This window comes from Poecilia reticulata, linkage group LG6 (assembly GCF_000633615.1).
Source record: "Poecilia reticulata strain Guanapo linkage group LG6, Guppy_female_1.0+MT, whole genome shotgun sequence".
Taxonomy (NCBI): domain Eukaryota; kingdom Metazoa; phylum Chordata; class Actinopteri; order Cyprinodontiformes; family Poeciliidae; genus Poecilia; species Poecilia reticulata.
In genome coordinates, this window is record NC_024336.1 from 19,417,103 (window position 1) to 19,425,178 (window position 8,076).

The window sequence follows — 8,076 nt, forward strand, 5'->3', positions numbered from 1 at the left end:
AAAAAAACACTTTTTTGTAAAAGTTGCACACAGTACTTTTAAATCATGCAACACATTCATCCTTTAACAATTCTAAGCCATTTGGGCGACCCATTGTATAAAATTCCAGCTAAAAACACAGGTTTCTTACTGTAACACTTCAAAATGCAGTTAAGTTTTACAAAGTTTTGCATTTTAATTCTGCTGTAAAGTGTGAGAATACTCTACATATCGAGCCGTTGCGGGTTTAGTTAGTTCAGTCGTGAGGCCTCCTGCAGCAAACTGACCGCTTAGYGCTGCTTGCCATGATGGAGTACCAGGCACATTCCTGCCCTTTAATAACAAATGGCCTGACAGGGAATGATGATGGTGTGGTATGGGTTCAGTCACCAGGCTTAATGATAGATTACTTTCAGCGAGGTCTGAAAGTACATCATGCTGTGAGTAAGATTTGATAACAGGAAGCTGAAGTAATTTWAAAAAAAAAATTTTATTGAATAGTCGTGGAGCAGTCACTTGTGAAGCCTAGTAAAAGAGCCGCTGCTCTGCTTGCCCGCTGTTCCCCTGAYGTCTCTATCTTCAGTTTTCCTTCCATCASAACTCCCCAGCAGATCTCAAATCTTCTGTTTGCCGTTGTACATGTTGTTTTTGGAGAACGGTCCGACTTCACTTCCGACATCAAGAACCCCACGAGAAAACAAACATGGCTCGTCTTTATCGGAGACAAGACCAAAGGAGCAGCGGGCCGCAGCTCCACTGATCAGAATCTGATGACCTATGACCTCATTTTTCCCCAACATTGGACAGGTCATTACAATGGCACTGAACACAATCAATCAACAACCAACAGATTAACATCATCTCATTATTAACTCCCTCTACATAATAATTAAAAAGTTGAACTTATTTTCGTCATTCAATTTGTTAGTTGACATAATTTAGGATTAAAAAMTATAAATGAAAAGTAAATACAACATGCAAAGCATTCATCTCAAAACAGAACGATTTAACAGAGACGGAAAAAAACGTGAGCGCAGACAACAGTCGCAACAGGAAGTGAGTAAATCAAAGTTGTGACCCRTGTGTATCAGTAAATCAGCGACTGGAGTCGTTTCTAAAATAACTGCTCAACAAAATCTAAATGTTAGTCTTAAAAAACAAAAATAGAAAAACAAACTTTTCCTTTAAAGCACTGGACAAAAACCTGCAGGTTCACAGAGGAGGTTTGTAAAACAGATTTCCACGACATGAATGCTGCACATTTCTCAATTCCCTGGTTTCCTGAAGAGTCACTTGGCTCAATGCCCATTTGTGTACAGTTACCTTTAGGACAGCTTGTTGTTTTCAATGAAGCAAAAATAAATCAAATAAATGTCCCATTTTGAAGATATCAGATAGTTCTTTYAGAGTTAAAATGCATTCCCTTTTTTTAATTATTATTAAACATACCYACATGGCTCCCCTTTGCTCAATGTGCAGTGTTGTGGCGAGCAATATGTAACCGTAACAACCCACAGTGTGAGTCTGAGGGTGATTTATATGAATAATAAAATGAAATATGTCTATTGTCTTTCAAGGGAAGTTGGCTTCATGTATTCATTAACATTAAAAATCCCTTTAATCACCAATCATCAATCATAGATTTACCATAGAATGCATAAGTGTTCAGGTCAGAAAGAGTGAACACATCAACGCTGAATGCAACCATGTATTGCCAAAAAAAATAAAAATAAAAAAATTAACTMTTAGATTAAAGCAAAAGGGCTACTTGATTATACTTAAATAATTATAGAAAAAATAGTCAAAGCAATACTTTTAGATACCTTTACGTCATTAGTGTATCAGCACTCAACTCTAATTTCAACACCTCTTGTAACTATCCATAGATATAACTTTCACATTATAGTTTTATGTGAATAGGTGAATAGTAAACATACATACGTAAACATTCATGATGATACAGTTACAAAACAGATGTGACTATTAATGTTCGTCTTCCAGGTTTGTGTTTAATTAGCATGTTTTAAATTCTTCAAACTAGTTTGCTACACTTGAGATAAAATTATTCAGTGTGTCAATGATATGCATTAGTCTAACTTTCAACCGTTTTGTTTAAACGATMTGCATTGTGAAAAAACAATTATTCCCCCCCCCCGTCTTTTACATTACCAGTGTATTGAGTCACACTAGGTTCCAATAGAGTAAACCAAAAAGAGAGCACTTAGTGGTGTTACAGTCAATGTCCGGAAACTGATGATGACGGACATCACAGTGCTTATGTTACCAGTMCATGTCTCTGACACTGAACTGGACTTTTAGTGAGATCTCTGGTGTTGTACATACTTCCACAGAATGAGTGACAAAGGTCTCACTTCAGTGACGTTTTGAAGGGAAGAGCTCAGCGGAGCTTCGGCTGGATTAAGAATGAACAAATAATCCCTCTGACTGGCCCATTAACCACCGTGACACCTCTTCGTTGTGTTTGGATAGCGGAGCTGCAACACAGATGAATGTCTTTCATTATTATGATTTCATTAGCAGAGGCAGTGTCGTTTTCTCACTCTCTGCGGTTCAGGGCTTTTGTGGGGTTWCTGTGCACTAATCGGGCCAGCTATTGACTGCCTGTTTAACCAGTTTGGGTCTTCCCCAACTGGGAACGTCTGGGTGCCCCGGTGGTATGCCGGGGAGCCAGGGCTCATTAGATAAAAAGTGAACAAAAAGGCAAATCCAACATAGATTTTTAACCATCCCAGTGGAGAGTAATAAGCTTTTTATTGTAAATCATAAACAGCAAATGAAAAAGAACAGCAGACAAAAGCCCAGGCTAGATTTAAACTTCAACCAAGTGTGTGCTGGTAGAAATACTCTAAAAGCACTGCTACACACAAGCTTGATGTTGAAATACATCTATATAAGATCTACCTATAGTTTTGGTATAACAATTCTTCAGATTATTCTTAAAAAGAAATTTTTTTTGGGGGGGGGCACTCTTCACTCTCCATACCAGAGTGGTGAAGTCATCCTAATGCAGTATTGTTACAGTAGTACGTTTCCAGCATACACCTCCACAGTTTTACTGCGCTCAGATAACCCATTTATACTGAAAGAACTAGATTACATTTCAGGACTAGTTCTACGAGTCAAGACTTCACACAAATCAGGTGCTACATGACACCACCTGTCTCAGCTATCTGAAACTAAATCTAAGAAAACAAGGTCAACCACTGTAGCAGCTACGCATGAGTAAAAACCTACGGATTCAGATCAAAACAAACAGAACTAAATAAGACATAAACCTTTTGGATATGGTAATCAGATGCAGTTATGAATCATCATGGGAAATGTTTTTTTTTTTTTTTCATGAATGCACTGAAACTGGGATTTAAGTAGCAGGGAATGGGACAAACGTATATCCAGAGAGACAAACAGATTTAGGTTGCAGCTGTGACAGGTTTATGTGATCTCCCATCGACTCATGCACAGGAATCCTGTTGAAGAAACTTAACTCACAGGCCAACAGACGTCGTACGCAGCGTGTACATTTATGCACATGTTTATGTGTGCCCCAGAACCACGATTAGGGTCTACGCTCCATCAATAACAGAGTGGCTTGGTGTTCTGAAGTTGAGTCCGAACACTTACTCTCACATTCCTACAGATATATAGGCACCAGTGACAGTGCCGGTCCGTGGGAGGACCATGTACCCATAAGAAGTTAAGGCCTTACCAGGAAACCAGAAACGTATGTTTTCCACCAGGGTGGTCCTTTAAAGAGGATAATTCAGTTAGATGTGCAGGCCTCAGAGTAACACAGACCTGAACAGCGTATCTCTAAATTTAGTTTAGAGGTATCTTTACCTCTTACTTTATCTCTGTATGCCGAACTTAGTCCTCATGTTTTGTGAGCATCTCCTAGTGGTGAGAAAACTCCTTCAGGAATTAACTTTTTTTTTTTTATTGAGTACTTCGTTTGTGATTAAGTRTACCTCCAAGTTTTAGTTTCACCACATATAAAAATTTAAATTAGCATCTAAAATCAGCCAGTTTAAACTTGGAACGAAAATGCTTGTCCTATGCTCATAATGAGAAGGATGTCAAAACGTTTTTATCTCTTTTGATTTTTAACTTTTACTGTATCGTTTTTATTGATAATGAAGGGGCTAGGGCAGTGAATAGTAATCCATTCATAAATGGATGGATGGACAAATAAAGAGACAGATTAGTTAGATGGGMAACAGCCTAGATGGTCTGATCAGTGGATGAAGAGAGTGATGGACAAACTAATGGGTGAAATGATGGAAGGACAGATTGCTTGATTAAGATAGACGGACAACTTGATCTACACCTGTGGACAGATAAATACAGTCATATTCAATATATTAGAATGTGTGGTCATAAAGTTCGTTTGTAGACATTTATTGTGCAAGAAGAATTAGGTTTTTATTATTGGTGTGATGTAATATTCTAATTTTATTTTAAATATGTTTTCATTACCTCTAGGCAGAAAATGATTATAATTAACAGAAATAAAGGTTTTCAAACATCAATCTGTGTAATTAGTCTATATAATCTTATTTTGGGAGTGATAAAGTTCCTGAAATAAATGGGTTTTCAATGATGCTCTAAATTATTAAGTAGGCCTGTATGTATTTTTGTATAAAAAAATGCTTGAAAATCACCACCACCTCCTGCAGGTATAGATGAAGGATGACAGCCTGGAGGCTGGATGGACATCTTACTAGAACAACATWTTCAAAGGAATTCTGATATTTAWCATCTACAAAATGGGACAGAAAATATGATTTTGAAATACAGATATTTATCCATAGTGTACTCTATTTCACCACACTTATATTCCAAACTTGGTCATTTTAAAGTTACAGAAATGTCAAAACTTGCTGAAAAAACAAACTAAAACCTGATTCCTTGTCAAGATGTCTATTATGTGCACACTACTGATAAAACCTCTACTAGAGGTTAAAGGTTACTTCAAAAGGAAGTATGGAGATAAAATGAAAGACGCAAGACTTGTGCAGTACTGCTCTTCCCTTCTCCTTCCCTTGCTGGCCTCATATAGACTCATGCATGTGAAAGATAACTCATAATTTGTAGAGTCAGACAACTGTTCGAAAGGGAGAGTTGGCTGCAACATGAGGTCCAGGCTTATTTAAGAGACTATAAATGATGCGCAGGGCGACCTTTCAACTCTGCTAACCCCTAACAGCAGGGCAGCGTTTCAGAGATTATCTCTGCCGTCCTTGCGGACTGAAAGCCGAGAGGGCTGTGTGCGCAGTTGATTCACAGCTGAGGACACACTCTCAGAGAGACGGGGAGAGCAGTCAGTCATGTTAAACCCTGCAAAGAAAAGGTGAGGCCTGTTATTTATCAGCGTCGTGAGGTTTCACTGCAACAAAAATGTGCAGACACAAAGCACTAAAGACAAACTATATATCAAAGTTGAGAAAAAATATTGCAAGACAGACAAAACTGAGCCTTTAGTTAAAACAAGTGTTGTTTTTCCTTACAACTGAGGTTTAATTTCTGAATGGAAATGTGAACTGATTCACCTTTGCCAAGAGTCCAGCCTTTCAAATCCTGTTGGTAAAAAGCCATCTATATTAGCTGCATCACAGTGAACAGGGCATCTCGAAAAAGTAGCGGCTTATATTCCGGAAATTACGGTAATTACCTTCCACCCAGACGCTCGRTATAATGTCTTATGAGAAGATTAAACTATCACAGCTTTCACACCCAGATGCTTCTCAGTAAGTTTGAATATCATCAGTGTTAATTTATAGATTTATTGCACAACGGRATATATTTCAAATGGCTATTTTTGTTAACTTGGATTGTTATGACTTAAAGCTAATAAAAATCAAAAGAAGAAAATTGGACATTTCATGTAATGCAGAAATAACACCTTACTGAAACAGTATGCATGAGTTACTGCATCAAAGCAGCATGGAGAGGTAGCAATCAGCCTGTGGCTTTGCTGATGAATCAGGGAAACCCAGGTTGATGTAGCAGTGGCCTTCAGCACATCTTCCTTTTGACAATATTCCATAGTTTCTCAGCAAGGTTTAATTCAGGCAAGTGCTAGCCAATCAGGAACAGTGATATTGATGTGGTCATTCTRGATGGTATTATTGGCAATGTGAAGGCTATCAGTTGTAGGTTATATCTCCTGTACATCCAAGACTCTGGTGGCTGCAGTCCATGCCTCGCAAGATGTAAATGAGCAAAATTCTATCAAGGTTGTTACTTGTGCATTCTCTATTAATACACTTTTTTCCTTCCACTCAATTTTCCACCAGTATGCAGCACTTGGTGAACAGACCGGTGAGCAACAATGAACTTCTGTGTCTTATTCTCCTTGTGAAGGTGTCAATAACCATCTGCTGTCCATAATATAACAATTTAGCATGAATGTTCAACATTTTATTGGTCTCATGTATTGTTATAATATTGCAAAAAAACTGAATTTTAGGATTTCATTAGCTGTAAGTTGTCATCAAATTCAAAGAAAAACACCCAYTTGAGCTAGATCTCTGTGTGTAACACGGCTGTATATCATTTTGACTTTTCAAAGTGAATTACARAAAGCAAATTACCTTTTTAATGACTAATTTTCTGAAATGCATTTATATAAAATATAAGTTAGGAAAACTAAACAACTCTTTAATTTTTTTTAAATTGAAGGTTTTAGTCCAAGTTTTAACAGCATTACAAACAAGAAAATTACCAATTAATAATTCTAGTTTTCGCCTTCAGCAATGGCATTGTGACAGTTGATTTGCTACTTTCTAAAGCAAATTGTTAGTKTTGGGGTAAAGAAAGAGCTGAACCAAAAAGTTAAACTCTCAGTTTGCCTCTCCGTCTACATTACATGCAGACGTGAGACATGGATCATGACTGAAAGAGTGAGATCCTAAACACAACTGAGCTTCCTCCAGAGGTTAGCAGGACTCAGCCTTATAGAGATTGGAGCTTCATCATTAGGGAGAGCTCAAAGTGGAGCCACTGCTCCTCCACATCAAAAGGAGTTATTTTAGGTGGTTCAGGCATCTGATTATGATGTCCCTGGGCGCCTCCCTTTGGAGAATTTCCGTGCATGTCCCACTAGGAGGAGACTCTGGGTAWCATGCTGGAGGGACAACATATTCTGTCTGGCCTTGGAAAGCCTCGGGATCCCTCAGCCGGAGCTGGAAGGGGTCAGGGATGTCTGGGTTTCCCTCCTGGACCTGTTACACGGACGGAACAATGGATGTTGAGTGTTGACGATGAGAACCTCTTTTTAATTYTTTGCAWCTTTATATTAAATGTTGCTCTTTAAACTGTGGAGATACTTTCTCACAGAGCCATTTAAATAACCGTCTTAACAAATCTATAATGGGCAATTCTGGTAAAAGTTAACAAAACATAAAGGATTTTGTTAGATTAATCATCAACAGTGGTTAAAGCCTTAAAGTGACCCCATTGTCTCCTTTAGGACTTAGTTACACCTACAATTTATCTCTCAGTAATGTCAAAACACTATTTTAAATGAGTGGCTATGACCAGAAAACAGTACTTTACAGTGCAGTGTCACATAAGACCACCATTATCCATTCACTATATAATCATCTGGTTGTTTAAGTATTTTTACAGGACAAAGGAGCAGCTGCACTGCTTCACTTTAAGACTGCAGAGTACACTCAGAGTGCCAGGATTGCACTCAGCCTCAGTCGCAGCACACATCTTCTGCACCGTTTAATACGACTTCCCAGCTCGATTTATTGTGATGGCTGTTGAGGCAAAGAGGTATAATATGACAAAAACATGGCCCCATAACCTCAGGATGTTCAACTGTGTTTTGAGGTGGTAAGACCCATTTAGCCAGAGGATTGGCAAAGATATTGCTTTCCTCCCATCTCATGTACAGATTTTCAATAAAATAGAGCACTAAATCAGGGTTAGGTTTAAACTTGTGGGGTTATTTTTTTTGTTACTGTACTTTACTGGTCTCGACATTGTTGACAGAACGCATCCCCCTTTCTGTACGTTTGTGTTCTAGCCGTATGAAAGGTAACACTCTACAAAAAAAAAGTGTGTGTGTGT